At 54.0% G+C, this 16,509-nt stretch overlaps 1 protein-coding gene across 3 annotated transcripts in view; it reads left to right on the top strand.

The window, feature by feature from the left end:
- RAP1GAP (RAP1 GTPase activating protein) overlaps positions 1-16,509 on the top strand; it is a 74,473-nt gene that overhangs the window by 24,563 nt on the left and 33,401 nt on the right. The window lies entirely within an intron of this gene.

Genomic DNA, 16,509 nt, shown 5'->3' with positions numbered 1-16,509 from the left:
CAAGCGATCCTCCTCCCTCAGCCTCCCAAAGTGCTAGGATTATAGGCATGAGCCACTGTGCCCAGCCGCTAACAGCCACTTCTAAGAGAGGCTGAGACTTCAATTGAGCTGGGGGTCATTTGGGACCAGAGTGGGCAGAGGTGGGCTGAAATAGAATCTTCAATGCCCAAGCTCCTGGCTGCAGAGAGCGTCAGAGCAATAGAGCTGTGGTCATTTGTTCATCATTTATTCATCCAGCCACAGTAACCACTGAACACCTACTGTAGGCCAGGCATGGTTTTAGTTACTGCAGATTCAGCAGAAAACGAGACAGGCCTAGCCCCTATCCTCAGAGAGCTTGGTTTGGGCAGTACTTCACTTCTCTGAACCTAGATTTCCTCATCTGTAAAATCGGGAATGGGGAGGCAGACTATAAGTAAATAGACAAGGAAATAACCTCTGATGGGTACACTGAATTTCTTTTTCTTTTTTTTTTTTTGAGACAGAGTCTCGCTCTGTCGCCCAGGCTGGGGTGCAGTGGCGCCATCTTGGCTCACTGCAACCTCCACCTCCCGGGTTTAAGCAGTTCTCTGCCTCAGCCTCCTGAGTAGCTGGGATTACAGGTGCCCGCCACCACGCCCAGCTAAATTTTTTTTCTTGTATTTTTAGTAGAGGTGGAGTTTCACCATCTTAGCCAGGCTGGTCTTGAGCTCCTGACCTTGTGATTCGCCTGCCTTGGCCTCCCAAAGTGCTGGGATTACAGGCGTGGGCCACCGCGCCTGGCTGGGTCCACTGAATTTCAAAGCAAGGCTACATGCTAAAAAGAGCTGGTCCTTGCCAAGAGCTGAGCGTGCACCGGGCTGTGTTTCAGAGCACTTTGCACACGTTCATGGGTTTGATCCTCACAACAACACTGCGAGGCAAGACTGTTAGGAACCCTGGTTTAGGGCTGGGGAAACTGAGGCAAAGAGAGGTTAAGTAACCTGTTCAAGAACCCTCGGTAAAGCTGAGATTAGAGCCTAAGTAGCCAGGCTCCAGTTTGCCTGTCATCCCATGCTGTATGGCTGGAAAAGGGAGTCCTGAAAAGCGTTTCTGAAGAGGGCATGTTTGAACCAAAATCTGAAGGATGAGAGGAGCTGGCCATGGGGGAGCTGGCAGAGTGTCCAGACAGAGGGAGCAGCAGGTGCAAAGACTCGGACGCAGGGATGAACCTAGTGACAGAGAGATCCCCCCCCAGCTCTTCCAGGAAGGATCCCCTATAGCTTCAGGAGACAAGAGAACATCCCCTCCACATGTGTTGTGGCTCTGGGACTGCCACTGTTTGGCTGTGTGATCTTGAGAAGTGGGTCCCCATCTCACTTGTGTACAACCCTGCTATCCCATGTCTATCCTCAGCATCATGAAGAGGGGGCTCTTGCAGCCCTGAGGTCCCTGGTCTGGTTGGCCCTGTGTGCCCCTACCTCCTGGTGATGCTCAAACTCTGGTCTATTTGTCTGGGATGCATGGGAATATTTGAGTTCTGTTAGGTAGACCTGAGTTCAAATACCTAGCTCAACTTCCACTTACTTGCTGCGTGGCTTTACCCCATCTACTCTGCCTCTCTGAACCTCAGATTGTCCGTAACAACGGAAACAGTATTGCTTCAAATGAAATGAGTGCAGAGTGTATGCTCAGGGGGATGTTCTCCCTTCTAACTAAGCATTTGCATTTTGAGAGGAAAGACTCATTCACCCAAAGAGGGGTTCTCTTTTTTTTTTTTTTTTTGAGACGGAGTCTCACTGTGTTGCCCAGGCTGGAGTGCAGTGGCCGGATCTCAGCTCATTGCAAGCTCCGCCTCCCGGGTTTTTACGCCATTCTCCTGCCTCAGCCTCCCGAGTAGCTGGGACTACAGGTGCCCACCACCTCGCCTGGCTAGTTTTTTGTATTTTTTAGTAGAGACGGAGTTTCACCGTGTTAGCCAGGATGGTCTCGAACTGACCTCGTGATCCGCCCGTCTCGGCCTCCCAAAGTGCTGGGATTACAGGCTTGAGCCACCGCGCCCGGCCGAGGGGTTCTCTAATGATAGAATTTGAGGCACTGTGGTGGCCACAGGTGGAGTAGATGATTAAGGAGGGGATTTTCTAATAGCCCAGATTCTGGAAAGGCCTTCTGAGTTCAGGTTTTTCCCCAACATTCATTCATTCAGCCAACTAATTCAACATTTAGTGTGGGGACACCCTCCTAGGGCCAAACCCTGTGCTGGGTGCTGGTGACATGATGGTGGAGATAGTAGATGAGGCCACTTCTTCTGGGGTTCAGAGTCTAGAGAGGGTCATAAGGAAAGAGGTGGTTTGATGGGAATGACATGTGCTGACTAGGGAGATGTGAGTGTTGCTGAGAGCTCAGAGAAGGGACTCCTGCCCACATCTGGGAATCAAGGAAGGCTTCCTGGAGGAGGTGACTCAAAAGTTGAAGTGGGCCAAATGGCAGCGTGTGTGTGTGTGTGTGTGTGTATATGTATGTGTGTGTGTAGTGGGGAAGGGAGGTACACTGTAGGAGAATGTTCCAGGGACAGGAGGTGGCAGGTCAGCAATGTGGAGGATAAAAGCGTGTGGTGGCACATGCTGGACTGAGTTGGGCCTGACAGGTGAAGAGAAGAGAGATAGTTACCAGGTCATGTCCCTGCAGGCCCCGCTGGGACTTCTGTGGGCTACACTGGAAGGCTGTGAACCCCCAAGCCACCATGGGAAGAGGCCTGCTAGGGTGCCAGTCGCCCACCCTCCTCCCTGCTCCAAGGAGCTGCTGTGTGATACTGAGTCAGTCCCCAGCTCAGGGAGGCCCTGGCTGCGCCCTTAGTGCAGAGCTGTGGAAGCCCTGGAGCCAGTGTGGGCTGGGACTGCAGATGCTGTCTCAGCCACCAGCTGGCTGGGTGATTTCTCTGGATCTCAGTTTCCTCACCTATAAAATGAGGGCAATGAAAGTACTACCTGGAAGATAGGTGTGGGGATTAAATGAGATAATGGGTGCCAAGGCCTGAAACCAGGGCCTGGCACGGAGCACGTCCTCCATCGACGCCAGCTATTGCGGTTACTGCCATCATCGTGGTCATGGTTACCTGCTGTGCCCGCAGTGGGTGCGGAATCTCACTCGGTGTGTAGACTCTGTCCTCTGGAAACTTGCTGCCTGCCAGGGGGTGACCTGCCTGCCTACACGTGACCGTACGCCCCAGCCGTGGGCACTGGCCTTCCGCACTGGCCCTAGGCACTGACCCTGAGAACACTGGCTTTGGAGTCTGACAGGCCTGGTGCCAGGTCCTGGCCAGTGACCTTGAGGAGTCTCTCACCTTGCTGAGCCTTGGCTCGTCCCTTTGTGCAGTGGGGGTGTTCATGGCCCGACCTCACGGTGAGTGAGAGGCAGTGAGGAGGTGCTTTTAAAGGGCCGGCCGGTGTAACAATGCAGCTGTTTCTGACCCCAAGCTGCAGGAGGGAAGAAACACGTGCCTCGGACCCACGTGACCTAGAGAACCATCACCCTCCCTCTCGGAGGCTCATTTTCATACCTATGAAATGGGAAGGTCAGCTGTGATGTGCTCTGATGTGCTGGGGTTCTAGTGGAGTCAGCTTGTCACTAAGTTTGACCTGGTCCAGCTCTTTGCTTTGTGACATTGGGCTAGAGACTTAACCTCTCAGAACCTCAGTTTCCATGCCTGCAAATGGGCAATGTTCACCTCATGGGGTCTTTCAAGGCTTCCATTAGCCATTTGTTAATTCAACAAATACTTACAGAGTTCCTACCACATGCCAGGTACTAGTCTAAGAATTGAGGATGCAGCAGTGAACCTGACAGACACGGTCCCTGCTTCACGCCCATTATCCTCCAGTGCAGGAGACAGAGAGCTAAAGGAAGTTTCAGATGGGCAATGTGTAGTACGGATGGGGTGGGTGTAAGAGCTGGCTTTGCCAAGGGTATCAGGGAGGGGCCTCTCTGAGGCCTGAACGGGAAGGAGCTGGCTGTGGAAAGGTAGTCCAGGGAGAGGGCAGAGAAAGTATAAAGGATTGGGGGCAGGAATAGGACTCCTTCCCCTGCCCTAAAGCTGGAACATTCCAGATCATCTCCTGGCAGCAGGTGGAGGTGGCTGAGAAGGCAGAGAGGCTGGAAGCCCACTTCTTTCAGATCAGGAACTGCTGCCCAGTCAGGTGTGGTGGCTCATTCATACCTGTAATCCTAGCACTCTGGGGAGGCCGAGGCGGGTAGATCACCTGAGGTCAGGAGTTCGAGACCAGCCTGGCCAACATGGTGAAACCCTATCTCTACTAAAAATACAAAAAAAAAAAAAAAAAATTAGCTGAGCATGGTGGTGCACGCTTGTGATCCCAGCTACTCGGGAGACTGAGGCAGGAGAATCACTTGAACCCAGGAGGTGGAGATTGTCATGACCCGAGATCATGCCACTGCACTCCAGCCTAGCCGACAGAGCAAAATTCCGTCTCAAAAAAAAAAAAAAAAAAAAAAAAAAAAACCCAGAACTGCTGCCCACTAGGCAGGCCCTGTGGGGTGGTGGGGAGCGTGGGCAGCCATGGAAGACCAGGTGTGGCTCGAGCCTCAAGTGAGCTGGGCTGTGCAGGCAGGAGGCTGGGCTCCAACCTGTAGGAGCAGGCAGGGGTAGAGCTCGCTGCAGGGCAGAGCCAGGCTGCCAACCTGGAGCCCACCTGACTGGACCTACCTGCACAAAGACCCTGGACCTATTTTAGGAGGGGCATAGCGGGGGGCAAGGGAACTGGTGCTTGTTCTCCCTCACCCCAGCCAGCCTGGGCACTGGCCGCAGGTTGCCTTGGCCTTTCCCAGCCCACCTGCCTGCAGGCCGAGGAAAGGTTCTTTGAGATGACCCGTTACATGTACACACACACATATTTCCCTACTCACACCCATAGACTTGACCCTCGTAGAGACAGCTTCATCATGAACATAGAGGCACAGACATACACATTCATTCATGCAGCACATCAGACCCAAACAGACCCAGGCATGACCTGAGGAAACCCCATTTCTAGCGGGAGAGACGGACAGTAGCCTAATGGTCACACCACGAAATGTGCAAACGCAACAGGTAAATCCATGAAGGCCCAGGACGGGCTTCTGGGAAAGCTGGTCAGGTTGGGAGCAGCTTCTCCTGGTCTGGGGAGGGAGCTCTGGAAGACTGAATACAGACATAGCACCTGAAATGTGATCCAGGCGGATGGGAAGCGGGTAACAGGCAGGGGGCACAGCATGTGCAGAGGCCTGCAGGTGGGAAGGAGCACCTCAGGTTTGAGGAGCGGAAAGGAGTCTGGGGAAGGAGGAAAGAGGCCCTGGATGAAGCCAGAGACAGTGAGCGGGCGGGAGGGGGCCGGGGATGGGGAGCAGACACGCAGGGCCTCGTGGGCCACGTGAGGCAGTTGCGTCTAGATCCTGCTCACAGCGGGAAGCCATTGGGGCCTTCTAGGCAGGTGGGTGGCGTGATCAGATCCAAAACATGCGACACAAGCGCTTTCCCTCCCACACCCATTCACGCTCCTGCCGGGGCCTCCCATCTCCATTCTCACCCACAGAGTCACACACACCCTCTCGCACCACCAGGCAGAGCTTCAGAACACCCGGTGCCGACTCCCAGGAAAAGTGTCAGACGCCGCCCCGCCCACTGGCTGAGTCTGTGCGGCAGGGCCCTCTGGTCCAGCCAGGGTGGATCCTTGCTCACTCCACATCGGCGCAGATGTGCACTTGACCCCTGCCTGCCCCCACACGGGTGAGGTCATAACTCTCTTCTACACGTGCAAGGTGGCTTCTAGCTTAGGGGGCACTTTCTCACTCGTTCTCTCATTGAATGCTCTCAGCAGCCCTGCAGGGAGAAATTCTCTCAACACCGTTTTATAGCCGAGGAAACAGAGGCTCAGAGAGGTGAAGGGACTCTCCCTAGGCCACACAGCTAGAGCTTGGCACAGGCAGGATTTGAACTCAGGTCCATCTGACTTCCAGGTCTTGTTCTGTGGCCCATCCAGACTCAGGCACACTCAGGTGTGCTTGTCACCTTCCCAGGCTCTCAGTGAGAAGGTGACAAGTGACCTTCAATGGCAAATCCATCCACAAACAGGTTGATCAACACAGAAAGTTATTTAGAGCTCCAGGGAAGGGCCTGGGCCAGCACGTGCCCACCTGCCTGGTGACCCTGAGGCTTCTGGGGGTAGTGCCAGGGGTGGGGCTGGGCACCTGCCAGCCTGGGGCAGCTCAGGGCGTGGAGCCTGCGCTAGGAACAGAGCCTACATTTACATTTACAAATGAGGTAGACAGCTCTGTGTCCACACATGCTAACCTGGCTGGCCTGGCTTGCAGGACGTGCCAGCTGAAGTCTCAGGGCACATCCCTGGGTCCAGCTGCCTGGGCCGCTTCTGTGCTGCCTCTGTTCTTCCCTGACCCTTGGAGCAGGTTGCCTAATGCCTAACGTAGTGGAAAGAGTGTGGGCTTGGGAGCCAGCCAGAATGGACCCAGCTCTGTCATGCCTGGCTCAGGGACATTGGTCATGGTGTTTAGTCTCTTTTCGTGTCAGCTTCTCCCCCTTGGAATAAGGGGTGAGTCGTACCTCCCTCTCAAGGTGATGGAAAAGGGTAAAGCAGTCAGGTGCTCAGAGAGCTGAGTCAGAGTGAGTGCTCAGCTCTCTAAAATCTTTAATTTTTTTTCTGATTACACAAATACTGAGTGTTCATGATAAACATCCAAACTGTGCACAAAAGTATTTGCCACAGAAGGCAGAAGTTCCTAGTGGTCCTGCTCCTCAGAGATAAGCCATGTAAACTTGCTTTTTGTTTTGTTTTTGTTTAAAGAGAGAGAGGATGGACAGACAGACATAGCCCAACTGGGCTTCATCCCACTCAAAATTCTGAGCGCTGTTGGGCCTTAGGATCCCATACGCAGTAAACCCCTTTTCTCTCTTTTTTTTTGAGACAGAGTCTTGCTCTGTCGCCCAGGCTGGAGTGCAGTGGTGCAATCTTGGTTTACTGCAACCTCTGCCTCCTGGGTACAAGCGATTCTCCTGCCTCAGCCTCTTGAGTAGCTGGGATTACAGGCATGCACTACCATGTCCAGCTAATTTTGTATTTTTAATAGAGATGGGGTTTCACCATGTTGGTCAGGCTAGTCTCAAACTCCCAACCTCAGGTGATCCACCCGCCTTGGCAAAAGTGCTAAAGTGCTGGGATTATAGGTGTGAGCCACCGCGCCTGGCCTTTTTTTTTTTTTTTTTTTTAAACAGGATCTTGCTCTGTTACTTAGGCTGAAGTACAGTGGTGTGATCTTGGCTCACTGCAGCCTCAACCTCTCAGGCTCAATCGGTCTTTCCACCTCAGCCTCCTGAGTAGCTGGGACTACAGGCATGGATCACCATGCCTGGCTAATTTTTGTGTGTTTTTTTTTTTTTTTTTTTTTTTTTTTTTTTTTGTAGAGGTGGGGTTTTGCTAGTTGCCCAGGATGGTCTTGAATCTTGAACTCCTGGCTTCAAGAGATCCGCCTGCCTTGGCCTCCCAAAGTGCTAGGATTACAGGCATGAACCACCACTACCAGCTAACCATGTAAACTTTGACATGTAATTTTAAATGTTTACAAATGAGATTTCTGTTGTGTGCAACCCGCTTTATTCACTTAACAATAAGCCTCAACACCCTTTTCCATCAAGACTAAAGACCTTCTTTGTCATTGCTGTATAGTATTTCATGGTTTGATGTATTTAACTAATCTCCTTGTAATGGACATTGAAGTGGCGTCCAGATGTTTGCGGTTGCAAACCCTGCTTCATGACTGTTTTTGTTCATATATCTTTATGCATTTGTGTACTATTTCTGGAGAATAAATGCCTAGAAATGGGGTTGCTGGACCAAAGAGTATGCACATTTTAATCTTTAATAGGAGGCGAAACAGGCCTCCTAAGAAGTAGTGGCAATCTCTGTGCCCCCAGCAGATCTGGGAAAGTCTGTTCCCTTTTGGGAATTCATCCATTGCGTCTGCCCTCAGCACAGGGATCCTAGAGTCAGCAAGAGGCATAGAATTCCAGATGTGGGGCTGGGTGCAGTGGCTCACTCCTGTAATTCCAGCACTTTGGAAGGCTGAAGCGGGTGGATCACTTGGGTCCAGGAGTTCAGACCAGCCTGGGCAACATGGTGAAACCCTGTCTCTACAAAAAATAAAATAAAATAAAAAATTAGCCAGATGTGGTGGCATGCATCTGTGGTCTCAGCTACTTGGGAGGCTGAGGTGGGAGGATCACTGGAGCCTAGGAGGCAGAAGTTGGAATGAGCTGAGATCTCACCACTGCACTCCACCCTCGGTGATAAAGTGAGACCCTGTCCCCCCACCACCAAATAATAATAATAATAATTTCAAATGTGGGAGGCACTTGAGGTCCTCTAGTCAAACCCCCTACCACTCCTCCCATTCCTACACCTTGAGATATCCCTGGCTGCACCTCTGAGAAGCTCACTCGGCCTTTGCTTGATGGGGAGCTCAGCACCTTACACGGCAGGTTGCTCTGGTTGCTTTCCCTTCCTTCCTCCCTCCCTCCCTCCCTCCCTCTCTCTCTCTTTCTTTCTCTCTTTCCTTCTTTCCTTCTTCCTTTCTTCCCTTTTCTTCCTTTCTTCCTCTCTTCCTTTCTGCTTCCTTCCTCCCCTCCCTCCCTTCTTCCTCCCTTCCCTTTCCCTTCCCTTCCCTTCCCTTCCTCTTTCTTTCCCTTTCTTTTCTTTCTTCTTTCTGATGGAATTTTGCTCTTGTTGCCCAGGCTGGAGTGCAATGGCGCGATCTCAACTCGGCTCACTGCAACTTCCGCCTCCTGGGTTCGAGCCATTCTCCTGCCTCAGCCTCCCAAGTAACTGGGATTACAGGCATGCGCCACCACGCCTGGCTAATTTTTGTATTTTTAGTAGAGATGGGGTTTCTCCATGTTGGTCAGGCTAGTCTCAAACTCCCGACCTCAGGTGATCCGCCTGCCTTGACCTCCCAGAGTGCTGGGATTACAGGCGTGAGCCACCAGGCCCAGTCTAGGTTGCTTTACGCTTGGGCAGCTGTGTTTGTCCCGTCTTTTCTACCTTCTCACAACTTCCACCTCAGAGTCTTGTCTCAGTCCTCAGGCACCTACAGAGGAAGAAAAGGAGGAAGAGAAGGGAAGGCCAGGAAATGCTCATGGTGAATGTTAAGCACTTTACACCCATGCACTCATTTAACCCTCAGAGGTCAACACTGCTGTCCCCATTTTATAGATGAGGAAACTGAGGTTCATAGTGGTTAAGTAACTTGTCCAAGGTCACACAGCTGTTATGTGGCAGAGTTAGGATTCGCACTGAAGGATCTGGCTCCAGAGCCCACACTGACGCTACACTGCCTCTCCAGGCAGGAGCGTGCAATTTATTGAGCACCTACTGTGTCCTCAGCTCTAGGCTAGTCAGGTTGTCCATATAATACCTAATTTATTCCACACAACAATCCTGCAAAGTTGGTGTTACTCTCCCATTTTGTAGCTGAGGAAACTGAGGCTCACAGAAGAGAAGTGACTTAGAAGAGTCAAAGGTCCTCTCCACTGGGAAAGCCCTCCTCCAGGGTTCTGCTTCCAACCAGTCCTTGGTGGACTCAGTTTCCAGTTTCTCTTCCTCCCATTTGCCCTCTGTAGGATGGGAGAGCCGGCCTGAGACCCAATTTTCAGTAGAGAAACTGAAGCTTGGAGAGGTTATGGTGACTTAATCCTGCACACACTGTGATCTAGGGGCAGAGGGAGGGCTTCTCCATGTCACCTTTGGTTAGGAGATGGTGACCTTGTCTATCCCCGTGGGGGTTTCGCTTTGGCCTGGGCGGTCACCCCGCCTGGGGAGTTGTGAGAGGCAGGGACTTCTGCTCACCAGCCTGGCCTGGAGCCTATGAGGCAGCAGCCCCAACCCCAGCTAGGGCTGGTGCAGAGCGGGAGGGAAGGATTAAGCAAGGCCTCAGCAATGCGGGACTCACTGTCTAGGCAGTGAAACCAGAGGTGCCTCAGGAACAGTCCAGGCAGGTATCTCTGAGGCTCTGCTTTGAGATGGGGGAGGCCTGGTTCACCCCATCTCTGATCCCAACACCCGGCACCACTGTTCGGTCCAGAGCAGACCTCAGGACATGTGTTCTGAATGAATGACTGAACAGAGGAATGAAGGGCAGATGGGGAGTGGGTGGATGACCGAGTGGGTGAGTGAGCGAAGGAATGCCTGGAGCTCAGAGAAGGGAGACCCCCTGGGCTGCGGAGGCTGGAGGGGACAATGTAGGGAGTGAGGAGAGACAGAAAGCGCAGGCGGCTGTAATACCACGTATGGGCTGACGGGTGCTAAGAAAGTCGCCCTGGCCCAGCCTTGCCCATCACTGGGAGCTCTGTCCTGCATGGACGTGGGCAAGGGGCAGAGCAGCTGGGGCTGAGCTTCGGGCTGGAAGCTTGGAAGTCACGATCTCCGTCCAGGCTCCGGTTTTCTTCTGGGCAGAATGGAGATAGCGTTACTGCTCTGTGTTCCTCAGGAGGCTGTTGAGAGGGTTGATGGCGAAGGCAGTTTGCCAGGCTGGGGAAGCAGATGTTGTTGTCCAGCAGGAAGAGGCCCTGTGGCCAGGTCATCTCAGAGTCACTCCTCCTCCTCACCCCAGTGCAGGGGAGGAGTCAGTCCTCACTGAAGTCCACAGGCAGGTGGGAAGGGTCGGGTTTTGGCCACAGTGGGGCTCGGGCCACCTGGGCAAGGGAGACAGACGCTGGACAGACAGCAGGTAAATGGGTGGCCCGGTTCCCAGGTGCTGTGCTCTGGGCAGGGACCGGTCCCGTGACCGCCTCTCTGGGCTGCCAACCTGTTATTTGTTCAGGAGGCCTCTGCCTGGCCCAGCTCCGGGATCCGGGTGTCTCGGCACACAGCCAGCATGGGGCGAGGGTGGAGGCCCCATGTGCCACCTTCCTGCCCACCCCTCTGCCCAGATTGGAGCCTGAGTCCCCCACCCACACCCCCAGGGGGACCCTGCCAGCTGTGTCACTTGGTAGCTGTTGAGGCCCTTGAACCTCACTAAGCCTCTGCCTCCATATCTCTGAAATGGGTGAAGATAGCAGCCTGAGGTCAGGGTTGTTGTCATAAGGATTAAATGACATCACAGTGCCCACACGGCAAACAGTCCCCGCCCCTGCCCTACTCCATCCCCACACTCCCTCTGGAGTCCTGGGAGAGGTCGAAGGTGCCCAGGGAAAGGCGATACAGGAGCCTCCCGTGTCTATGCCTGGCTGCTTAGGCTCCTGGTGGGCTGGGGAGGAGGGGGCCAGGTTCCCTGGACCTAGCTTTGGAAACCTGCTCAACTGGCTGCCCCGCCACCTTCCCTGGCACCTTGGCAGGGACAGGGGCAAGCCAAGGGGAGGGCAGTGCCGGCTGGTTGAGCTCAGAAAACAATGGGCCTCTGTGCCCCCCTGGGAGGGGGCAGTTCCGGGGCAGCCACTTGGTTCTGGTTTCAGGAGATTCGAGTCCCCTCAGACCTGATGCCCATGGCTAGGAGACCCGGCTCTGGCAGCCCCCCAACCCCCATCCAGAGGAGCCTCTCTCAGAGTTGCCCTCCACAGCCCCCTTCTCACTGGGAGGTCTGTGCCTTTGTCCTCATCCTCCACCCTACCTGGGTGGTAGAACTTGGTAGAACCAGGTTGATCTAGAAACCAGGAAGACCCCAGGGAACTGGACCCAGGCCTCCCCCTCCTGACTTCTGATGACCAGTGCTGGACTGGCCGGAACCCCTCAGGCCCCTGTTCCAGGCTGCTGCCCCCCACCGAATTCTTCTCTGCCCTGTGTTCATTGGCTCCCTGAACCCCTCCCCCGCCCTCCCAGACCACCCCCTCTTTCCATGTCCGGTCTCCCAGCCTGCATGCAGTGGGTGGCTGTCCTCAGGGTGGGCTTCTCCTGCTCTTGCTCCAGGCACTGTCGCCTGTCCAGATCCCCATTCCCCTGCTCCCGCTCCTAGCCTTCTTGCCTTGATCGTCCTGTTCCACCTGCCCTGGCCACCAGAGTTTCACCTGGTTAAGTTGAATTTCAGAGCATCAATGGTTCACTAGGCAGAAAAGCAGGAGAAGGCACCACCAGCAGAGGGGAGTGCCTGTGAACGGTGTGGCTGGTTAGGAGAGCTGCCTGCAGCCTGGGGAGGGTAGGACAGAGCCAGGACAGGCGGCTGGGGCAGGACAGGAAAGGGCAGGTATGAGGTTGAGGCTGGAGGGAGTCAGCAGGGGCTGCACCCACTGGGAGACCACCATCCAGGGCAGCTATCTCTGGGGGGTCAAAGGGCCAAAGGGCCAAGCCCACCACCCAGGACAGCCCCACCACACTTCTGGTGCCCTGAAAGGGTTGGGCTCTCCGGAAGAGTGGCCAATAATAATAGTTACAAGCACTTTACAGCAGCTCTATGAAGGGCGTACGTTATCTCTCATTTTGCAGATGAGAGAAAAAGGAGCCTGTCACCACCCCTCCAGCTGGTTAACATGTGAGAAGCACCCCAGAGAGGCGTCTGGCCACCCGTGCTTGGTATTCCCCTCTTCCCCACCATTTCTGGGTCTGACCGTGATGTTTTGTTGGTTTGTTTCCATTGTAGAGACAGGGTCTTGCTCTGTCACCTGGGCTGGAATGCAGTGGCACCATCATGGCTCACTGTAGCCTGGAACTTCTGGCTCAAGTGATCCTCCCACCTCAGCCTCCTGAGTGCCTGGGACTACAGGTGTGAGCCACTGCAGGGGGCTGGTTTTTTAATTTGTTTGTAAAGATGGCCTACCTCAGCCTACCAAAGTGCTGGGATTGCAGGCATGAACCACGGAGCCTGGGCTGACCCTGCTGTTTTGCAGTGTGGAACTCCCTTGAGATCTGCCCGCCCTGGACTGGTGGAAGGCCTGTGATCTTATCCCTGATCTGCTGCCCAAGGCCTTACTGGCTGACTTTGAGGTCATGTTTTCACCTCTCTGAGCCTCAGTTTGCCCTTCTGGGAATTGGGGATCCTAGTGACTGCCTTATCTCCACTCCAGTTCCGGTGAGAGTCCCAGGAGTGAGCAGATAAAGAAGGCTTTTGAAAAGTACAAAGAGCTGCACTCACGATGGTGCGATTATTATTGTTACCTCGATGCAGAGATAAGGGAGGGGGAGGAGGTGCAGTGACAGTTGCCAAGAAACCCGGGAGCTGTCAGCAGTGGCTTCCGGCCCGGCCCATCCCACTCAGGAGCTGGGCCCTTCCCCCACACCCCTGCCTCACCCTTTCCCTGGAAAAGGTGCGTGTTCTCCCCGAGAGGGAGAGATAGCCACCACACAGACACAGGGGCTGAAGGTGACCCTGGAATGTGCCTGGCCCAGACTCCAGGTTGGCTCCAGCTTTCCATGTGACCTTGGGCGAGTCACCTGCTCTCTGGCTGCTCCCATTTCATATGTCAGAGGAAGCAGCGGGCAGGTGTCCAGGCCAGACAGGGGCAGAGCTGGAGCTGGGCCTAGGGAAGGCGCTTGGCAGTGGCAGGAGGAGCCAGGGCCGTGATGGGAGGTCACTGGGGCAGGAGGCCAGGTGACGGGACTGAGGGCCTGGGCTGAGGGCAGTGGGATGCACGCTGTGGAAGGGACACTGGACTGGAGTCACACCTCAGCCCTGCCCTTTCCTGGTATGCGACCTGGGGCTTGTCACTGAACCTCTCTGAGCCTCAGTTTTCTCATCTGGAAAAAAGGTTTATATCTCATCTGGATTTTTTTTTTTTTTTTTTTTTTTTTTTGAGACAGAGTTTTGCTCTTGTTGCCCAGGCTGGAGTGCAGTGGCGCGATCTCGGCTCACTGCAACTTCCGCCTCGTGGGTTCAAGCGATTCTCCTGCCTCAGCCTCCCAAGTAGCTAGGATTACAGGCATGTGGCACTATTCTCAGCTAATTTATGTATTTTCAGTAGAGACGGGGTTTCACCATGTAGGCCAGGCTGGTCTCGACCTCCTGACCTCAGGTGATCCACCCGCCTCATCCTCCCAAAATGCTGGGATTACAGGTGTGAGCCACTGTGCACGGCCTCATCTGGATTTTTAATAAGTTGCTGTGGCGCTCGAATGAAACAATGCCAGTGTAAGCTCCAGGGTGCTGCGCAGATGTGACCACGGTCATGGCAGGGGGAAGGAGGAGAGGGGAGAGCTCCCCATGTCCCGGCATGCTCTGGGCTCCTCCCAGCTGCTGCCGCCCAGGAGGAATGCAAAGCATTTTAAGCTGAGCCAGGCCAGGGAGGTTTTTGGAGACATAGGGAAGGGATAGAGACCAGGGGGACCTCCATGATGTGAACTGAATGGAGAAGACTAGGAAGAGACCAGGGTGGGATAGGAGAGAGAAGGGGAGGGACAGAGAGGTTCGGATTCATGAAGTGGGAGGAAATGACCACATTGTGGGTGGTCTGCCGAGGCCAGAGGAAGAAGGGGATTGGAAGGGTGCTGGGAAAGGTGGGGCAGAGACGGGCAAGCTGGCGAGGAAGGCTGAGCGGGAAAGGATGTGAAGCAGAGAAGGGCAGAGGGCTGGTGAGGAGAGGAGAGGCTTTCATTCATTGCTTCAAAAGTATTTACTGGGGCCAGGTACAGTGGCTTACTCCTGTAATCCTAGTGTTTTGGGAGGCCAAGGTGGGAGGATCACTTGAGACCAGGAGTTCCAGACCAGCCTGGGCAACACAGCAAGACACCCGTCTCAAAAAAAAAAAATTTTAATTAGCCGAGCACACACCTGTAGTCCCAGCTACTAGGAGGCTGAGGGGGAAGGATCACTTGAGCCCAGCAGTTCAAGGCTGCAGTGAGCCATGATCATGCCACTATACTCCAGCTTGGGTGACAGAGCAAGACCTCATTTCTTAACAACAACAAAAGGCCAGTCGCAGTGGCTCACGCCTGCGATTGCAGCACTTTGGGAGGCCGAGGTGGGAGGATCGCTTGAGCCCAGGAGTTCCAGACCAGCCTGGGTAACACAGGGAGACCTCATCTCTACTAAAATTAGCTGGGCATAGTGGTACCTGTAGTCCCCGCAACTTGGGAGGCTGAGGAAGGAGGATGGCTTGAGCCTAGGAATTTAAGGCTGCAGTGAGCTTTGATCATGCCACTGCACACCAGCCTGGGCAGCAACAGCAAGACCCTGTCTCAGAAAAAAAAAAAAAAGAAAAAAAAGTATTTATTGAGCAACTGCTGTTTACTAAGTGTCAGTATAGTGTAGTGTTAAGGGTACCACAACCAGATGTTGGGGGAGGTCAAATCTTCAGACCTTCATTTACGTGTGTGACCTTGGACAAGTTACTTAACCTCTCTGTGTCTTAGTTCCCTCCTTTGAAAAATGCAAATTAAATGAGTTAATACAATAAAGTAGAGCAGAACCCGCACATAGTAAGCTCTGTATCAGCTGTGTCTGCCATTGCTGTTGTTACTATTACCTTTCCAACTTGACTTGAGGTGCTGGGTCGAGTTCCTGAGCTGGAAGTTGTAAGGCTCTGTGGGGAGGTCCACGGGATTGGCCATACATGTTATAAAGTTCAGATCTTGGGCTCTGAAGTCAACAAACCTGTGTCCAAATGCCTGCCCTGCCTCATTGCCTGTGTGACCTTGGGCAAGTTAATGCACCTTTCTGAGCCTCGTGTGGAGAGCAGGCAGTTTCTGAACATCTGCCTCATTGGGGAGCTATGAGGATTAAATTAGATTATGCAAGATGCCCGGTAGGTCGTGGCTTTGTCATTCCTGTCCCTCTTCTACCCCTTCAGGTCTGGGGATGGATGGATAGGCAGTGCCCAGAGCCTCCAGTTTCCTTTTCTGTCCCCATCCTGGAGCCCCTCCCTTCCCCTGCCCCTTACGACCTCAGCAGTGGCTTTTTAGGTGGAGTTGCCTTCGGGGAGCAGGACTCTGGCCAACCAGGAACTGGAGAGCCAAGGGCCCTGGGATGGGGTCCCAGGTGGAAGCCAGAGCACCCTGGCCTTCAGAGGCCACTCTGGTTCTGCACCCACATGAGCAATCCTGAGTGAAATGGACACCTCCACATGGGGAGACTGAGGCAGAGAGGGTTCTGGAAGGGGGTTTGTCAGGGACTACTGCATGGCTATCATATGAGCCTAGGGGAAGACAGAAGGGCACCGGGACTAGCCTGATCACAAGCAACAGCCACCACTGGGCAGCCACAGCCACACCCAGCACTCCAGCACTAGCAGGGGCAGCCAGCTTTACCTGCTTCTACCCCAGGACTTCCTGACCCCCAGGCAGCCTCTGCCCTCCACCCCACTGCAGGATCCCTAGTTCCTCAAGGGCATGTACTTTCAATTCCAGCTGCATCCCCCATTCGCTAGAGGAAGTGGCTTCGCCTCTCTGAGCTTCAGCTTCTCTATCTGTGAAAATGGAGAGAAATAATACCCACCTTCTAGCACAGTAGTTGGGGGAGAGGATGCTTGACCCAGTCCCAGTCACATAGTAGGTTTCACCAAAGAGACCCCATGGGAGCCTTAGTGGAATTGCCTTGAACCCACCCTCCCTCCCTTCCTTTCTTCCTTCC

The sequence above is a fragment of the Theropithecus gelada genome, chromosome 1, assembly GCF_003255815.1.
Source record: "Theropithecus gelada isolate Dixy chromosome 1, Tgel_1.0, whole genome shotgun sequence".
NCBI lineage: Eukaryota > Metazoa > Chordata > Mammalia > Primates > Cercopithecidae > Theropithecus > Theropithecus gelada.
The sequence above is the reverse complement of the archived record's forward strand: the minus strand, read 5'-3'. Positions and strand labels throughout refer to the sequence as shown.